This window comes from Dama dama, chromosome 23, assembly GCF_033118175.1.
Source record: "Dama dama isolate Ldn47 chromosome 23, ASM3311817v1, whole genome shotgun sequence".
NCBI classification, from domain to species: Eukaryota; Metazoa; Chordata; class Mammalia; order Artiodactyla; family Cervidae; genus Dama; species Dama dama.
In genome coordinates, this window is record NC_083703.1 from 43,920,001 (window position 1) to 43,936,852 (window position 16,852).

The following is a 16,852-nucleotide window of genomic DNA, read 5'->3' on the forward strand; positions in this document are numbered from 1 at the left end:
TTCAAAGCTGTGGCTTTTCCTATAGTCATGTATGGATGTGAGAGTAGGACCATAAAGAAAGCTGAGCACCGAGGAATTGATGCTTTTGAACTGTGGTGCTGGAGAAGACTCTTGGGAGTCCCTTGGACTGAAAGAAGATCAAACCAGTCAACCCTGAAGGAAATCCTAGTTCCAACCCTGATATTTATTGAAAGGACTGATGCTGAACCTGAAGCTCCAATACTTTGGCCACCTGATGCTAAGAGCTGACTCATTAGAGAAGACCCTGATTTTGGGCAAGATTGAAGGCAAGAGGAGAAGGGCTGACAGATGACAAGATGGTTGGAGGACTTCATTGACTCAATGGAAATGAATTTGAGCAAACTCTGGGAAATAGTGAAGGACAGAGGAGCCTGGTGTGCTGCAGTCCATAGGGTGGCAAAGAGTTGGACACAACTGAGAGACTGAACACCTCATTTTGGTATTGTAGACTCTTCTTCCCTCTTCAGAAACAGCACATCACATCTCAGAGTCTCTTTTCTAATGCTCCTATTTTTCCACCTTCTCTTTGACTACAGTCCTCCCAGGTCCCAGGATTTTGTGATTACACTAGGGTGACCTAGGTAATCCAGGAACATCCCGTCTCACAGCTTTAATCACCTTTGATAAGTAGTTCCCTGACCAGATTCAGAACCTGTGCCCCCTGCAGTGGAAGCACAGAATCCTCACCACTAGACCACCAGGGGAGTCCCAGGTTCAGAAAGATTTTACCCATAATTTCACCACATACATTTTGCACCCCTTTTCCTTTCTCCTCTTCTGGAACACCTATCATGTGAATGTTTTTATGTTCTATTTCCTAGTTAGAGAAGCATTCTTAATTACTATTCTGAATTCTGGTAAATGAATTATTTTGGTAAATTATTCATCTCTATCTCTTTAGTGGATTTTTTTCAGGTATTTTTCTTATTGTTTCATTTGAGACAAATTCCTCTGTCTTCTCATTTTGCTTTACTTTCTCTGTCTCTATGAAATTAGGTGAAAAAGTTTCCTGATTTGTTCTTAGAGCGGTGTCCTTGTGTGGATGCATCTTTGTGCAATCTGTGTGCCCAGACGCTTTGGGGCAAAGCTGGAGCTGAGGTGGGCAGGGTCACCCCTTCCCAGGGCGTGCTGGCAACTGTCATCTTGATGGGAGGTGTTGGAGGAGGCAAGAACCAGAGCCCAGTGTGAGCAAAGTCCTGTGCTGACTGTCCCAACCCTACTGGGCTAGACAGGTCCCAAGGGGCTGGAGCAGGACCCATGAAGGTCAGCTTCAATTTAGTTCCACCCCTTCTAAGGGTGCACCCCCTCCCCATCCCTGACGCTGGCACCTTTGCCCCAGAGGGGAGCAGAGCTGGAGGAAGGTATGCTGGAGCACCCCCTGGCATGGATGCCCGTGCATGTGGTACAGCCCTGGCACACTTGTCAGAGCTCCAGACCCTGCTCCTCTGGCCCCTCTCTGATGGTTGCCCTACCCCATCCATACGTGCATGTGTTCCTGTGTGTTGTCCTTTGTGAAGGTGTTAAAGTTGGGTACTTTAAACAACTTGTTTACCAAAGAAGGCAAATCCTCTTGGTAGATTTGTTCCTTGTCATGATTTTCCTTCATTAGTTTGCTTGGTATGCTCCTAGTCTTGGTTTTAGCCCAACAGGAAAACTGAAGGGTCTCAGTTCATCTCTGAATCAGTATCTTGCCTGGACCATGGGTGGCTTTCTGATTCTGGTGTATTTATGACTGTTTTTGAATGCTCTATTCCGCCCCCTCCCCCCCCACACCCAAATCCACACCCCAGTTCTACTCAGGGTTTTATTAATACTCGGTCTAGTCTATGTCTCCCCTCTTATTCCTTTGTCCTTGGCCCCATATATACATGGGCTTCCCCGGTGGCTTAGATGGTAGAGAATCTGCCTATAATGCAGGAGACCTGGGTTCAGTCCCTGGGTCAGGAGGATCCCCTGGAGAAGGGACTGGCAACCCACTCCAGTATTCTTACCTGGAGAATTCCATGGATGGGAGCCTGGTGGGCCATGCCCATAGGGTCACAAAGAGTCAGACACTGAGCAACTGATACTCACTCCATGTGTATAGTCCCCCTACAGCTGTAATAGCCCCTCTAGCTGCTCTTCAGTTTAAGTTTAGAGTTAAGTGGAACAGACAGCGATCTCCAAACAGCCCCCAAGTAGGTTGGAACATTGCACACAGTTTTCTGTGATCACTTTGGTTTGAGGGAGGCAACTGGGAGCTGATCAAGACTGCACTGCTCCAGACTGGAGGAGGGTACAGGTGAGTTATGCACAATGAAATTCCCTGTCACACTCTGTTCTGAATTTTTCCTAATTGCCTATTTACTTTGTTGCTGTAGATCTTAGTATGACTGTTCTCCAGAACTCCTATGAGGTTTTTCAGCTGCTTTCTCTCTCTTTTCTCAATCTTTCCTTGGGAGAAATTAGTCCTCCTAGCTCACCATTTTGCTGGCATCATAGTACATATTAAACTTTTGACCTAACAATATAACCATGTAGCATTGCATGATAATTTCCCTTACTCTTTCTGAATTTGTTATAATTTAAGTTGTTTATAGGTTTTTCTTTTATGAATAATGCTGAATAAGATAGTAAGTTAAGTGAAATATGCAAAATATGTATCAGTTACATTATGAGAGTACTCTAAAAGTTGTATAAATAAGGACAAGGTGTAAGCACTCAAAGTCTGTTTGCAGATTGCATATGATGTCCTAAAGCTATTAATAGTTAACCTTCAATAAAGACTTTGCTAAATGTCTGGTTTTGGTATCCTCTTCAGGATTTCACCACTGTTAAGATCTGTAAAGCAAAATAATTTCGCTGGTGGGAAATGTGAAAAAGGAAATATACATTCTTTTGAGATTTTAATTATTTATTAAGGGATAGCATTTTGAAAACTCCTTATTAAACACTTTTGTATGTGTGTGTTTTTACTGTAAGGTAGTTGTTTCAACTGATGTTTGATTGAGATTGGCTTCATAATAGAAAAATAAAAGAGATTACTGGGTAGAGTTTCTTGTGCAAGTAATGATTAATAATTGTTCAGCACATCTCATCATTATTTGATACTTAAAGTTATATTGATTTAAAAAATTAAACAAGTTAACTGATTTCAATTCTCTTCTTACTCTGTGGGCACTGGTTTAGTCATGCTCCTCCTACAACATATCAGCTAACATTGGATCTTGCAGCTGGGTGTTACCTTCTTGTTATTTATAACTGTGAGTGAAGAAGAAAAAAAAAATCAGTCTGCTTACTCAGAGGAGAAACAGGCAATGGATTCCAAAAGGCAAATGAAGCTTAATGATGGCCACTCCATTCCTGTCCTGGGATTTGGAACCTGTGCACCTCAGAGGTAAGAGTAAGGGTTTGGGGTTTGAGATATAAAAATCGTGGATATAACATGAGTGAAAGGAATGTGGGGTCTCAAGTCTTCAGTCCCCATGTGACACTAGGAGGGTCATTTGGTTCATTAACCAGGCTAGAACCATGGCCTATGACAGAGGAGAGAGCATCCAGTCTCCACTCTGCATCAAGGTCTGAGGCTGTGCTCACCTGCAGATTACTCTGGGTTCCCCTCCAGTTTCCATCTCTTTCCCAGTTTGGCAGAAGAGGTGAGACTTGGCGATCAAGATCACTGACTGTCAGCTGCTTTGCTTTGAGGGGGGTTGCAATGGTGGAGTTTCTCTGTATATTTCATGAGTTCCAGAACACTTTCCTTCTGCCAAAAAGACATGATCCAGAGAAACATTTGAGGTGGAAGTTCCTGAAGATAAGGTGACTGAAAAATAATGCGAGAGAATTGCTTTTCTACTGTGGGATACCTGCTCAGTGCCAGGGCAGAAACACTCCAGCTACGTTTTCCCCTGTACTTCTCTTTCTGCTTGGAAACTTCTTCTGATGGGTATTATAGTATCATTTGAGTGGGGAGGAGGATATAACTGAGGGGATATCACTGAAGGGATAAACTACAGTCTTACAAGCTGGGTTTTGCAATGTATTCTTGGGTTTCATTGTGTGTTTCTATTAAAGTATAGTCTGAAGTGCTTGGGCATAAGTGGGGCTAGTGGACAAGTCTAGACGGGAAGGCAGAAACTTGGCTGTCTTGTCTTTAGAGCATGTAATTGTCACAAAGGACTGGTCCTTAAACTATGAGTCTCAGTTTTTTTATCTATAAAACAGATAGAAATATCCAGAGACATTTTGGAAACAAAAGACAGGACTTTGTAGTACTCAGGGGGTAAGGGCAGGGAAGGGTCCAGGCTGTCAATGAAATTCCCTGGTTCATGGCTCAGTACATCCCCAAATGTCCGAGCATTTAAGAAAAAACAGGAGCAGACACAACAGAGGGAAGTTAGACCAAATATCTGTCTCCTTGGAATAGGACAGATTCTGAATCACATAACAAGAAATGGAGGACTTGTACTGGAGAAGGATTCCAAGTGGGTCGCAGCCGCATCCGCGCCCCACGGAGGTAGGGGAGGCAGTCCCGGTCCACATCCCGGGAAAGAACGCAGGTGCCGAGAAAGGTCCCCGTCCCGGGAGCGAGATCGGAGAAGAAGCTGCTCTCGCTCCCGACACAGAAGGCGTTCCAGGTCCCCAAGACGACATAGATCCACATCTCCTTCCCCTTCTCCACTGAAGGAAAGAAGAGATGAGGAGAAGAACGAAACAAAAGAAACAAAGATTCTTATTAATGTATGGCAAAAACCACTACAATGTTGTAAAATAATTAGCCTCCAAATAATATAAATAAATGTAAGAGAGAGAGAGAGAGAGAGAGAGAAACAAAGACCAAAGACCGTCAGATAACTGAGGAAGACTTAGAGGGCAAAACAGAGGAAGAAATAGAAATGATGAAGTTAATGGGATTTGCCTCCTTTGACTCCACAAAAGGGAAAAATGTGGATGGCTCTGTAAATGCCTATGCCATAAATGTGTCTCAGAAGAGAAAGTATAGGCAGTACATGAATTGAAAAGGTGGATTCAACAGACCTTTGGATTTCATTGCATGAGCTCAAGTGTTGAAGAATAATGTATTTTCCCTCATCTTGATCAGAACAGTTGATTTTTGTATTTAATATGCATCAAAAACAGGATCACAGTCCTTCCTCCTTGTAAAGTAAGAAAATTTTATTTATGATGTGTGTAGTTCACTTACCCTGCCTCAAAAAAGGAGAAGTTAAATATTGCATTTTTTTCCTTTAGGAAATATTGTTTGGGACAGTCATCAACCCCATTTTTTTTGGTCCTTATTCCTATGGAAACTGTATATGTTTTTCTCTTGGATGCTCTTTATGACTTTTTAAATACATAAAAGTAATTTGGAAGTAGGTTTCACAAATAAGGCAAATTTCTAAAAAAAAAAAAAAAGAAATGGAACATTTATTCAGCATTATAAACAAAATAATCCTGCTGTTTGTAACCACACAGATGAACTGGGAGACCATTAAGCTAAGTGAAATAAGCCAGAAATAGAGACAAATACTACATAATATCTTTATAGGTGGATTCTCTAAAAGTGGAACTTGTAGAAGCAGAGAATAGAGAAATGGTGACCAGAAGCTGGTGTCCATGCTGGGAAAAATGGAAAGATGTTGGTCAATGGTATGGACCTTCAGTTATAGGATGAATAAGCCTGAGCAACTGATGACTATAGCACAGTGACTATAGTTAAAGATAATGTGCTATAACTTGAGATTTTGTTAGATTAGATTTTAAGTCTTCTTACAAACAACCTTAATAGTTAGCTATGGGAGGTGATGGAGCTGTTACCTAGCTTGATTGTGGTGATTATTAACTATGGATTCTTATATGAGAACATCACTTTGTACACCTTGAATGGATACAGTTTTATTTGGTGTATTCTGTGTAGTTTCACTGGTAGATAGAGGTCTCAAGTGCTTTCGCTTGGTTTCTTGCTGTTTTTACCATAAATGCTACCCATGACTACAACTTAAGCTGAGTCTTTTGGCTTCTAACAGCAAATCACTGAATCTGGAGGTGTTCTTGGGTCCTCTGAGGTCAGTAATCAACCACTGGTTGCCTGGGGTTGAAGGATTCCTGGGTGTCCAGGGAATAACTCACCAGGAATATTCGGGGAAACTATCACGGGTTCATTGCCACACATATAGAACTAACCAAAGGCACAAAGAAAAGTCGATGCTTGGGAAGATCAAGACTTGTACCTTAGCAATCTCTTAATCATGTGCGTATTCAACATTTTTGTTTATGAAGACTGCTAAGAGTGAAGCTCAGGAAGTCACCCAATTCACTATAGAGGTCAGGTTCCGCCATTATTGACTGTGCTCATGTGTACCAAAATGAAGAGCAATTTGGCCAGGCCATCGAAGCAAGATTGCGGATGGCACTGTGAAGAGAGAAGACATATTCTACACTTCAAAGGTGCTATGCATGTTGTGTGTGAACATGTATGCAAGTGATTGTGCCAAGGTGACAATTATATAATAGGATCATTTGTTTGGTGATCGATGCTTATTGGTAAATTCCTAAAGTATTAGAATTCCATGGTGGTTCAGTGGTTAAGACTTGGTGCTTTAATGCCATGAGCCCAGATTTGATCCTTGGTCAGGGAAGTAATATCCCACAAGCCTCACAGTAAGGAAAAAAAAATAATTACCTGAAATATTATTAATAAAACTTCCATTCTTTAATCTCTACAGCTTTGGTTAACTTCCCTTCGACAAGAGTTGGTCCGACCAGCCTTGTAAAAGTCACTGAAAACTCTTCAACTGGACTATGTCAATCTCTATATTATTCATTTTCCACTGGCTGTGAAGATTGGAAATATGTGTGATCGCATCAATTTTATTTCTTGCGCATCAACTTGCATGGATGGTTAAATTAAGATTTTTCTTAGTAGGTCAAAGGGGCGATTACACTAGAGTAGAATCTCCCAAACAATAATTTGTGATCATCTTTTTACTGAGTTTCTTTGAATCTCTTATATGCCTCCCAGAGAAAGGAGTTAATAATCTGAGAGTATCTGCCAGAAAAACGTGGGGAAGTAGAAGCAGGCCAGTTCTGCACACAGTCCTGAATATGACTCCTGGATCTCTGGGGATCTCATGAACCAAGAGTTTTGTGCAGCCATGGTGAGCATGACACTGCCTTATATTGAACATGATGAGTTTATCTTGCCTTTCACACTTTCAATTTGAGCATATTTGGTGGTGCTCCTTCTGGATGCATCTAAACTTTGTTCCTTTATAAGGACTTGGGAGAGATTGCCCCCTCTCTTGCCTGACTGCATGATGAGGTTTGTAGACGGCACTTAGCTGTTAAGAATGGTTTACTGAGAACTCTTGATTTCAAGTTTCAAAAAGCAGCTCCAACCATCTGATGCACAATAGCTTAGTGGACTATGTAGATGACAAGTCATAGCCACAGACAGCTTGGGGATTTGCAGTACTCATCAGAAATATCTCCTAATTTCTACTGATTTCTATTCCTTATCAGGATGTTGCTCATGGTTTGCTTATTTTTTACTGAAAATTTTCCACTGGTGGCAAATATGACCTTGGGGCAGCTCAAGGTTCATGGCCATGACCATTTGAGACCCTTGATCTTCCACAATGGTCTCAAAGACCATTGATCTTTGAGACCTTGATCTTCCACAATCTGTACCAACTTAAGGAGAGTCTTGCTGGTTCATGTGCCTGCCCTAGGGCTTCTGATGCTCAGAGGGAAAAGGAAATCCGATTATCTAGTCCAGGTCAAGTTTGAAATTTTTATTCTGGAAATAAAGCCATGTAACTTACTGCCCTTCTCAGATCAGAGATATTTCAAAAGAGGGAAGTACAAGAACAGACAAAATTAACAGAAGTCACTTGAAGTCCTTTTTAGGACCTAGAAAAATTGTACTTATTACAACACGTATTGAGTATAAAAAAGTAGAATAAGCCTCCCTCCTAAAGACCTTGCTTACGTCTCCATATGCAATCACTTTACAAATATTAGTATCTAAAAAGTTGTAAACCAACCTCATGTAGGTTTAACCCCTGGTGCCTGGAAGCCTTGCTAAATGTGGAGAAATTATTTTGTGACATGTTTAAAATGACTGCTTCTATTCCAGCCAGGGGAAGAATTATTTCCAAAAGATGAAAATGGAAAACCAATAGCTGACTCAGTGGATCTCTGACACACATGGGAGGTGAGTTCCAAGAGTAGAGAATTAAAGGAGGAGCCAGGAGAGAGGGAACCTCCATCAATTCTTCTGCCTGTGAGAATGGGCTGTGGGCCGTCAGACTCATCAGTTCATGAACTCTAAGGGATATGATGCTGGGGTTGTGGGGAGGAAACCATTGCTGAAATGTTCACAGAGAGGAACAGAGGAGGAGAATCTGGGACAGTGAGGCAGATATTTATTTCCTTCCATGTGATATGTGTTCTCCAGGGTTTTCCAAGGAGGAGATGGCAATTCTTGTTTTTGTGTCATGCCATCTTCCCGTCTTTCCTTCTTGATAATCAATGCTAATTCTTGCTGGATGACACTTTTTACAGATTTTTTTCCAGCTTTTATTCTTGTTCTATTGCCCATTCCGAGTGACTGCTCACCACCCTTCCCTCCTAGGCCCTGAAGAAGTATAAGGAAGCAGTGCTGACAAAGTCTATCGGGGTGTCCAACTTCAACCACAAGCAGCTGGAGAAGATCCTGAACAAGCCAGGGCTCAAGTACAAGCCCGTCTGCAACCAGGTGAGCAGCTTAGCTCCTCTCCCTCCTGCTCTTCACAACCTCCTTCTGCCCTGGAGCCTGATGTCTGTCTGTCCTCTCCTCCTGTTCATCCGACCTTTGTGGGTCAAAGGATTCTAGAGAGGAGAGCCTCTGTCTGGACTTTGTGAAAGAAATCCGTAACGATATCTCTGATATAGCCTGGGTGGATAGGTGTGGAGGGCTTCCTGGTAAATTGTGGGTAGAATCCAGAACTAGAGGAAAGAGGCATTTCCCTGAGATGGAAGGATGACCAGATGGAGGGTGAAAGTGACTTGGAGCGAACTGCAAGCATGAAGGAAGACCATGAAAACCTGGAATGGATTCATGTTGAGGTTTGACAGAAACCAGCAAAATTCTGTAAAGCAATCATTCTTCAGCAAAAAATAAATTAATTAAAAAAAAACTTGGAATGGGAAGTAATAAAGAGACAAATCAGCTGAGATGCGTGTTAAGCATTCGTGTGGGGTTCTGTTGGCTGAATGCAAAATCTTGGTGCCTCAGCATTTATGAGTCTCAACAGGCAGCAAAGAACAGAAAAATATGCTGGAGATGATGGAAATCATCCAGGTTAGAGGGTTAATTTAAAGGCTCATGGTGATGCTAACATTACATGAAATATTTACTCAGAAACATTTACTCAAATGTAGAGCCTACCTTTTGATTATTCAGTCTTAAACTGGTTTTCCCATCCATGTCTATCATAAAATTAACTGTATAGACACAATTTTCTCTATTTCTCTCTTGGTGTTGATATTTACAGCTTACATCTTTTTCTGTTACATTTGTGATAACTTTCCATATAATCTGACACTCTTCTCTGTTGACATTCTACAGGTGGAATGTCACCCTTATCTCAACCAAAGGAAACTGTTAGATTTCTGCAAGTCATATGATATTGTTCTTGTTGCCTATGCTGCTCTGGGATCCCAATGACTAAAAGAATGGTATTGAACCCTAATGAAGACAACAAGGAGTTTATTTAAAATTCAATTTTTGATAAAATAATTTAAATCATATATTACTCAGATAACTGATAGGCACAGGGGATGGCAGGGAGGGATGGAATGAATCCTTCTCTGTTATCTTCCCATCACCCAGCCAATTTTCTATGTTGTATTAGAGTGTTGACCCATCAATAACAAATGTCTGCATTAAAATCCATACATAATCCCCCAGTTGAGACCAGAGACACAAGCTTATATCATGATTTACTTACTTATTAAACAATGAATATGTTTCTAAAAATAGATGTCTAAACCTCACATATCTTTTATCTAAAATTGGGATAATAATATGTAACTATCATGAAAAAAAGTGTCAATATGAACCATTTTTGTAACATCTATAGAAAATTGCATAATATAAAGAATGATGAAATGAATAGTTCTATATTTTGAACTATTCAACTTGTATCAATATCTGTGAAAAGTGACAATTAAATAAAAACATTTCCCAGTCTTTTTCCATCACTATTTCTTTTCATGCCATTGTACAAACTTTAAAGCCATGAATAGAGAAAAACAGCAAATGAGAATTAAAAAAGAAAAAAAAAATCCACGAGTCTGGCACTTCTGGTCTCACTCAAACATGCATTCAAATGACTTGGAGAACTTTGTAAAAACAGATTGGGAGGTGCTACAGTTGAGGTTCTGATTCAGTGTGTCTACATTTAAGCTGGGAATTTGTATTTCTAATAAGATCCCTGGTAATGCTGATGATCTTGGTACATGGACCACACTTTGAGAAGCACTGGTATAGAGTGGACATACTTGGTCTGTTTGGTAAAACTACTCACAAACTGAGTACTTAGTCTCAGCTCCTCAGCATTTCTGAATTTCCTTCCAGGGTGAACCTGGCACCTGCCTGTTCTCTTGGAGGACCTGGTTTTTTGTGCCATTGCCAATAAGCACAAGCAAACCCCAGCTCTGGTTGCCCTTCTTTACCAGATACAACGTGGGGTTGTGGTTCTGGCCAAGAGTTACAACAAGAAGCGGATCAAAGAGAACATACAGGTGATGAGTGTGGCTGTGGGCAGAGGGCTCCTAAGGAATATCCTTCACGAGAGTCATTCTTTGTCTCTCAAGATTTTCCTTGAATCAAGACAAGTTACCTGTTCTTCTCCGTGCATGAATGTGTTGTGTGTGTTACTGGTGATTTTCTCCTCCTGATGTGGCAACAGGAGAGGCGGCATGGCTGGAGAGGGTTCAGGTTGTACAGAAAATAGATATTTTAGTTTCAGAGTTATGTCAGCCGTTTATTCTGTCATCTCGTGCAAATGACATCTTATTTTCTTTGTTCTCAGTTGATGAAATTGCATTATGTGATTTTTTTAGACCGTTTGAACTGCTCGAACAAAATCAGATTGAGTGCCTGAGAAAAATTGAAATTTATTTCTCACAGTTTTGAAGCTGGAGATCTGAGTCAGGATTCCTGTGTGGTCAGGTGAGGGCCCTCATCCAGGTCACAGGCTTCTCTTTGCATCTTAATATCATGGAGGGGGCAACAGAACTCTCCCGAGTCTCTTATATGAATATACTATTTTAAAATCTCGTTTGTGAGAGCTCTACTATCATGACCTTTAAAATGCTCCATTTCTAACACCATCAACTTGTAAATTTGGGGGCACAAAAATTATGGCAGCAATCTTTAACCCCCAAGCCATCGTGGTTTTATTTTGCATTTCCCTGAATATTATAGGGTTTCATCTTTATACATTTAATCTTCTTGAGTTTCTCTCTTTGCAAAGCTCGTCTTCAAGTCTTTGTCCACTTTAGCTAGGTTGTTTCACTCTTGATTTATTTGTAGGAGACTGTTACTGTACCCTTAGTCACGCCTATACAGGACACTCTCCCCACTTTCAGGATTTAATGCAGAGATCATTTCTGTGTCTCTTGATTCTGTGTTTTGACAATCAGCCTGAACTCAGCTCAGTTGCTGTCCTCTTAGCTCATCTCACTCATGCATTTGCAGCTCAGTGCAAAGCAGCTCAGCAGTTCTGCTTTAGCAGGTGGATATGACATTTGTCCAGAGAAAGCAATGGCACCCCACTCCAGTACTCTTGCATGGAAAATCCCATGGGCAGAGGAGCCTGGTGGGCTGCAGTCCATGGGGTCACTAAGAGTCGGACACGACTGAGTGACTTCACTTTCATTTTTCACTTTCATGCATTGGAGAATGAAATGGCAACCCACTCCAGTGTCCTTGCCTGGAGAATCCCAGGGATGGGGGAGCCTGGTGGGCTGCCATCTGTGGGGTTGCACAGAATTGGACACGACTGAAGCGTCTTAGCAGCAGCAGTAGCAGCAGCATGACTCTTGTCAGAGGAGCCTGCACGCTTCTCCATGTAGGATTACATATATATTTGGCTAGACTGTGGTCAACTAACCTGGTTATCACATCAGCATAGTACTATGATCCATAGTCAGTGAATGAAAAAAAAGTATTCCTCATTTCTATACTCAGAATTGTCATCAATTCTGACAAATTTCACTGCTGAATGCAGTTACACATTCATCTAAATCAGGGTCAAGTGTATGCTCCCCTAAAAAATTGTTTCTGTGTTTCCATTCAAATTTGGCCCTGCAATATACCTAGAACTGGTTTTCCAATATAATATAAAAATGGTTACATATATGTTTGTTTATTTAAATGGAAATCTAAGACAGCAAGGATATCAAATCAATCTCTCCTAAAGGAAATCAACCTTGAATATTCATTGGAAGGACTGATGTTGAAGCTGAAGCTCTAATACTTTGGCCACCTGATGCGAAGAGCTGACTTATTTGAAAAGACCCTGATGCTGGGAAAGATTGAGGGCAGGAGGAAAAGGGGGAGATAGAGGATGAGATGGTTGGATGGCATCACCAATTCAATGGACATGAGTTTGAGCAAACTCTGTGAGTTGGTGATGAACAGGGAAGCCTCCTTGCCACAGTCCACTGTGTCATAAAGAATTGGATATGACTTAGCAACTGAATAAAAAAAAAAATGTCCATATTTTCCACAGATTTTCATTGTCAACTCTGTCATATATAGAGAACCTATAAGTACATTTTTGGCTTCTTTCTACTATTTAACTATTCGGTTTTCTGTACTGTGTTATTAAATTATAAAATAAGTCTGATTTTCAGATGGTAAATTCTTCTTTAAGAATGTCTTGGCTGCTTTTTATTAGTTCTTTTATTTAAAATTTGGTATCACCTTACTGACTTCTACAAGAGAGTATGTATGCCAGTCTTTGATTGATGTTGCACTGAAATACTAGATCACTTCGGAGAAAACAAATTTCTTTACTGAGAAACTGAGCTAACCATTTCATGATTACAATGTGAATTTTTAACATTTTAGGTGTTCTTTAATGTTTAAACTCTTCATAACTTTATCTACAAAGGTATTTACATAAAGTTTCTTTTAGATTTATTCATAGATAATGAGTAAGTTTGATATCAGGTTCTTGGATAGGCTTTTGCAGGGAAGCCTCCTACCCACATGGCTTCAGTTCAATGCTGTCACACTTAGGGTGTGTTGAGGAGAGTAAATTGGTCTAATGTTTGTTCAGGTGCAGATGTCGAGTCAGGAGTGTCCAAAGACAAAAGGGCATTTTAGCACATTTGTTTTCTGTTTGAATTGATTCATTTAGAAAGATAAGGGACTGATGCACTGTAATGTTTGTGAGGCAGAGAGAGAAGGAGAAGGTGTGGCAAGGAGAGGTGAGAACTCAACAGAGGGTCCCAGGCTTGTTCACCTGGAAGCTGAGGACAGACATAGCTTCCCATCCCCTCTTCTGTCCCCATGCAGCTGGAAAGTCCTCCAGTCCCCAGGGGGAGGCTGTCTTCTTGGGGGAAAGGTAAATGTGATTCTTCTTTCCTTCCAGGTGTTTGACTTTGAACTGACTCCAGAAGACATGAAAGCAATTGATGGCATCAATAGAAATATAAGATATTATGAATTTCTACCATAAATGACTTGTAGATGTTTCACACACATTTTTTTTTTCTGTAGCAGGCAGAACAACAGGGCAACTAAGCTTTTTAAAAGCTTGAGTCTAGGAAGACAGTCCTGATTCTAGCATAGGAGCCAACCAGAGTCTTCTGCAGACCTCAAACCAGCGGTTTCCTCCTGGTCTCTGTCTCTGACCAACAGAAATGATTGGGACCTAGGACAGCCCTTCAGTAAAATCCTCAGAGTTGACATCGTGGTGATTTCACTACTTTGTGCCCTAATCCCTGTGCCTGGTGCACCTCCTCTCAGGGCCGAGGGACCCAGTAAACACAGGGCACAGTGCCAGCAGCCCACTATTCTTACAGGGACCTGCAAACATGTTTAACTCTTCTTACATCAGAATAAAATGGTTATATTAATAAAAACTGTAAAATAATGAATCCTTTCTGGATTACATTCATGTTTTGTTGTTCTTGTTTAGTTGCTTAGTTGTGTCCAACTCTTGGGACCCACGGACTGCAGCCTGCTCGGTTCCAGGGTCCATGGGATTTCCTAGGTAGGAATACTGGAGTGAGTTGCCATTTTCTTCTCCAAGTTATCTTGCCAATCACTGAACCCATGTCTCCTACTTGGCTGGTGGATCCTTTACACTGACCACCTGGGAAGCCCCCATTCATGTTATTCCTAGCACAATGATAAAACATCTGTTGATACTTTTTTATGAAGGAAGGTCCCACAAAGGCCAAACTGCAACAGTTTTGAGAAATCACATGGGCCTGCTTCCACCCCATCTCCTAAGGGTCTGGTGGATTTTCTCCCTTATGGGCATTTCTTCTCCAAGACACAATCCATTTCTTTCAAATTAATCTCTTCATTGATCTTTTTTCCCTATTACAATTCCCATATCCTCATCCTTGTTATCTCACAAAGCTGAATCACCAGTAGATCATGAACTTAATTGACCCTTCAGTGAGTGACTGCTGTGTCCTTAGCAGGACACACCCAGGTAAGATCATCTGGATCTCTCTGGTTTCTTGAGTCAAGACTCACTGAAGTTTAACCTTTGTCCAGCAGAAGTCCATCCCCTGGGGAGCCCCCATTTGTTTGACTTTGACTTAGTCACTAACATAGAATTCCATCTGCCTCATTACTGCAGGAGAATGTCAGGATTTAAGAGACAGAAGGGAAATTTGGAAGGGGGTTTAGAGAGGAGGGAATGCAGATTATTGGTACAGCAAAAATTTTGTTTGAAGGGAAAGATCTCAAAACTCTCCCTATTGTTTGTAAAACTATATTACAATTCTGATAAAATGTATGATAAATGAAAAAAAGGTGGAAACTTACTTTTTTGTCCTTAAAGACTTTACATATAATTCTATCTTCTGCTTCATTAGGCTGTGAATGCCTAGACTTATTCCTCTTTGTGGGCTCAGGTCACAGCATAGCTTCTGGCATTTCGAATTACTCAGAATGCAGTCTGTAAAGAATTGAATTGAAAAGGGCAAGTTTAGAAAGAGAAGTAGAAACATGGAAAAAAAAAGAAAACAATAGTTATACTAATTACTGAGTAACCAATGTTTTAATACATCATAAATTAAGAAAATATCAATCCCACTTAGTGCTGTATGCTTATTCAGGTGACTGTGATATCTCTTCAATAGATTAGAATTTCCTTAATGGAGACAGTCTGTAATTTTGGGAGTGCTCAGCATCTGCTTATCCATGGATGTGTGAAAAAGAGCAGCTAATTTCTTCGCTATCATCCTTCTCATCATCTAGGGACAGAAGTTCCATGAAGGGGCTGAAATGATCTCCAGAGTCAGCCCCAGGCCTTGTGCCTTCTTAAAATTGTAACCTGAGTCAAACTACCTGTCACTGTGGAGTGACGATTACACGTGAATGTTGGGACTGGACATGCAGGTGCCATGTACACATGGAGCAGACACCTGATGTGTGTTTGTTGGGGGAGAAGGAGGGATGTGTTTGTAGATTTTGAATTTTAGCCCATCTTGACTGCACTCACAGAGTTAATGCTCTCTATGACAACATGACAGAATTAATAAACAAATCCTCCTCCTTCTCTTTTAGTGGTGTCAGTCACCCTGAATATCCATTTCTTGAAGAATATTGATTCTTGGGTCTAACTGTGGTTCTTCAAAAATTTTTGCTTCTGGGGCTGTGAAGAGGATTTTTGTAAGTGCTGAAGGTGCTTGAATTAAGTGTCTGAACTTTTGAAAGTGCCTTTCCTTGTGAAAAAATAAACAGTTTATGAAACAATTAAATCTTCAAAGTAAGAATACTCTTTTTTCTGCTAATTAAAAAAATTACAGGAAATTTGGAAAGTAAAAGAGAAATGATAGAAAATAAAGATAAGCTGTAATTCACCATTGCATAATACTTTGGTACATTTTCTTTATAGAATCCTATACAAATCTGTGTGCATGATTATTTACAAAGACAAATAATCTTCAATCTACAGGTTGTATACTTTTCAACTGAGCATAATCATCTTGGTAAGCTAAAATTAAAAGATGTTTACTCCTTGGAAGGAAAGTAATGACCAACCTAGTCAGCATATTAAAAAGCAGAGACATTACTTTGTCAACAAAGGTCCATCTAGTCAAGGCTATGGTTTTCCCAGTAGTCATGTATGGATATGAGAGTTGGACTATAAAGAAAGCTGAGTGCAGAAGAATTGATGTTTTTGAACTGAGGTGTTGGAGAAGACTCTTGAGAGTCCCTTGGACTGCAAGGAGACCCAACGAGTCCATCCTAAAAGAAATCAGCCCTGGGTGTTCATTGGAAGGACTGATGTTGAGGCTGAAATTCCAATATTTTAACCACCTGATGCAAAGTGCTGACTCATTTGCAAAGACCCTGATGTTGGGAAAGATTGAGGGCAGGAGGAGAAGGGGATGACAGAGGATGAGAAGGTTAGATGACGTCACCGACGCAGTGGACACGAGCTTGGGTAAACTCTGGGAGTTGGTGATGAAAGGGGAAGCCTGGCGTGCTGCAGTTCATGGGGTCACAACGAGTAGGACACGACTGAGTAACTGAACTGAACTGAACTGAAGCTCAAATATGATTTAAAAAATACAGTATTATATTTTGCTCTCTGTAAAGCAGCACATC

At 40.7% G+C, this 16,852-nt stretch overlaps 1 pseudogene; it reads left to right on the top strand.

Moving 5' to 3' along the window:
• Window positions 1–15,848, top strand: part of LOC133044800 (dihydrodiol dehydrogenase 3-like) — a 49,936-nt pseudogene extending 34,088 nt beyond the window's left edge.
• The last annotated feature ends 1,004 nt before the right edge of the window (window positions 15,849–16,852 follow it).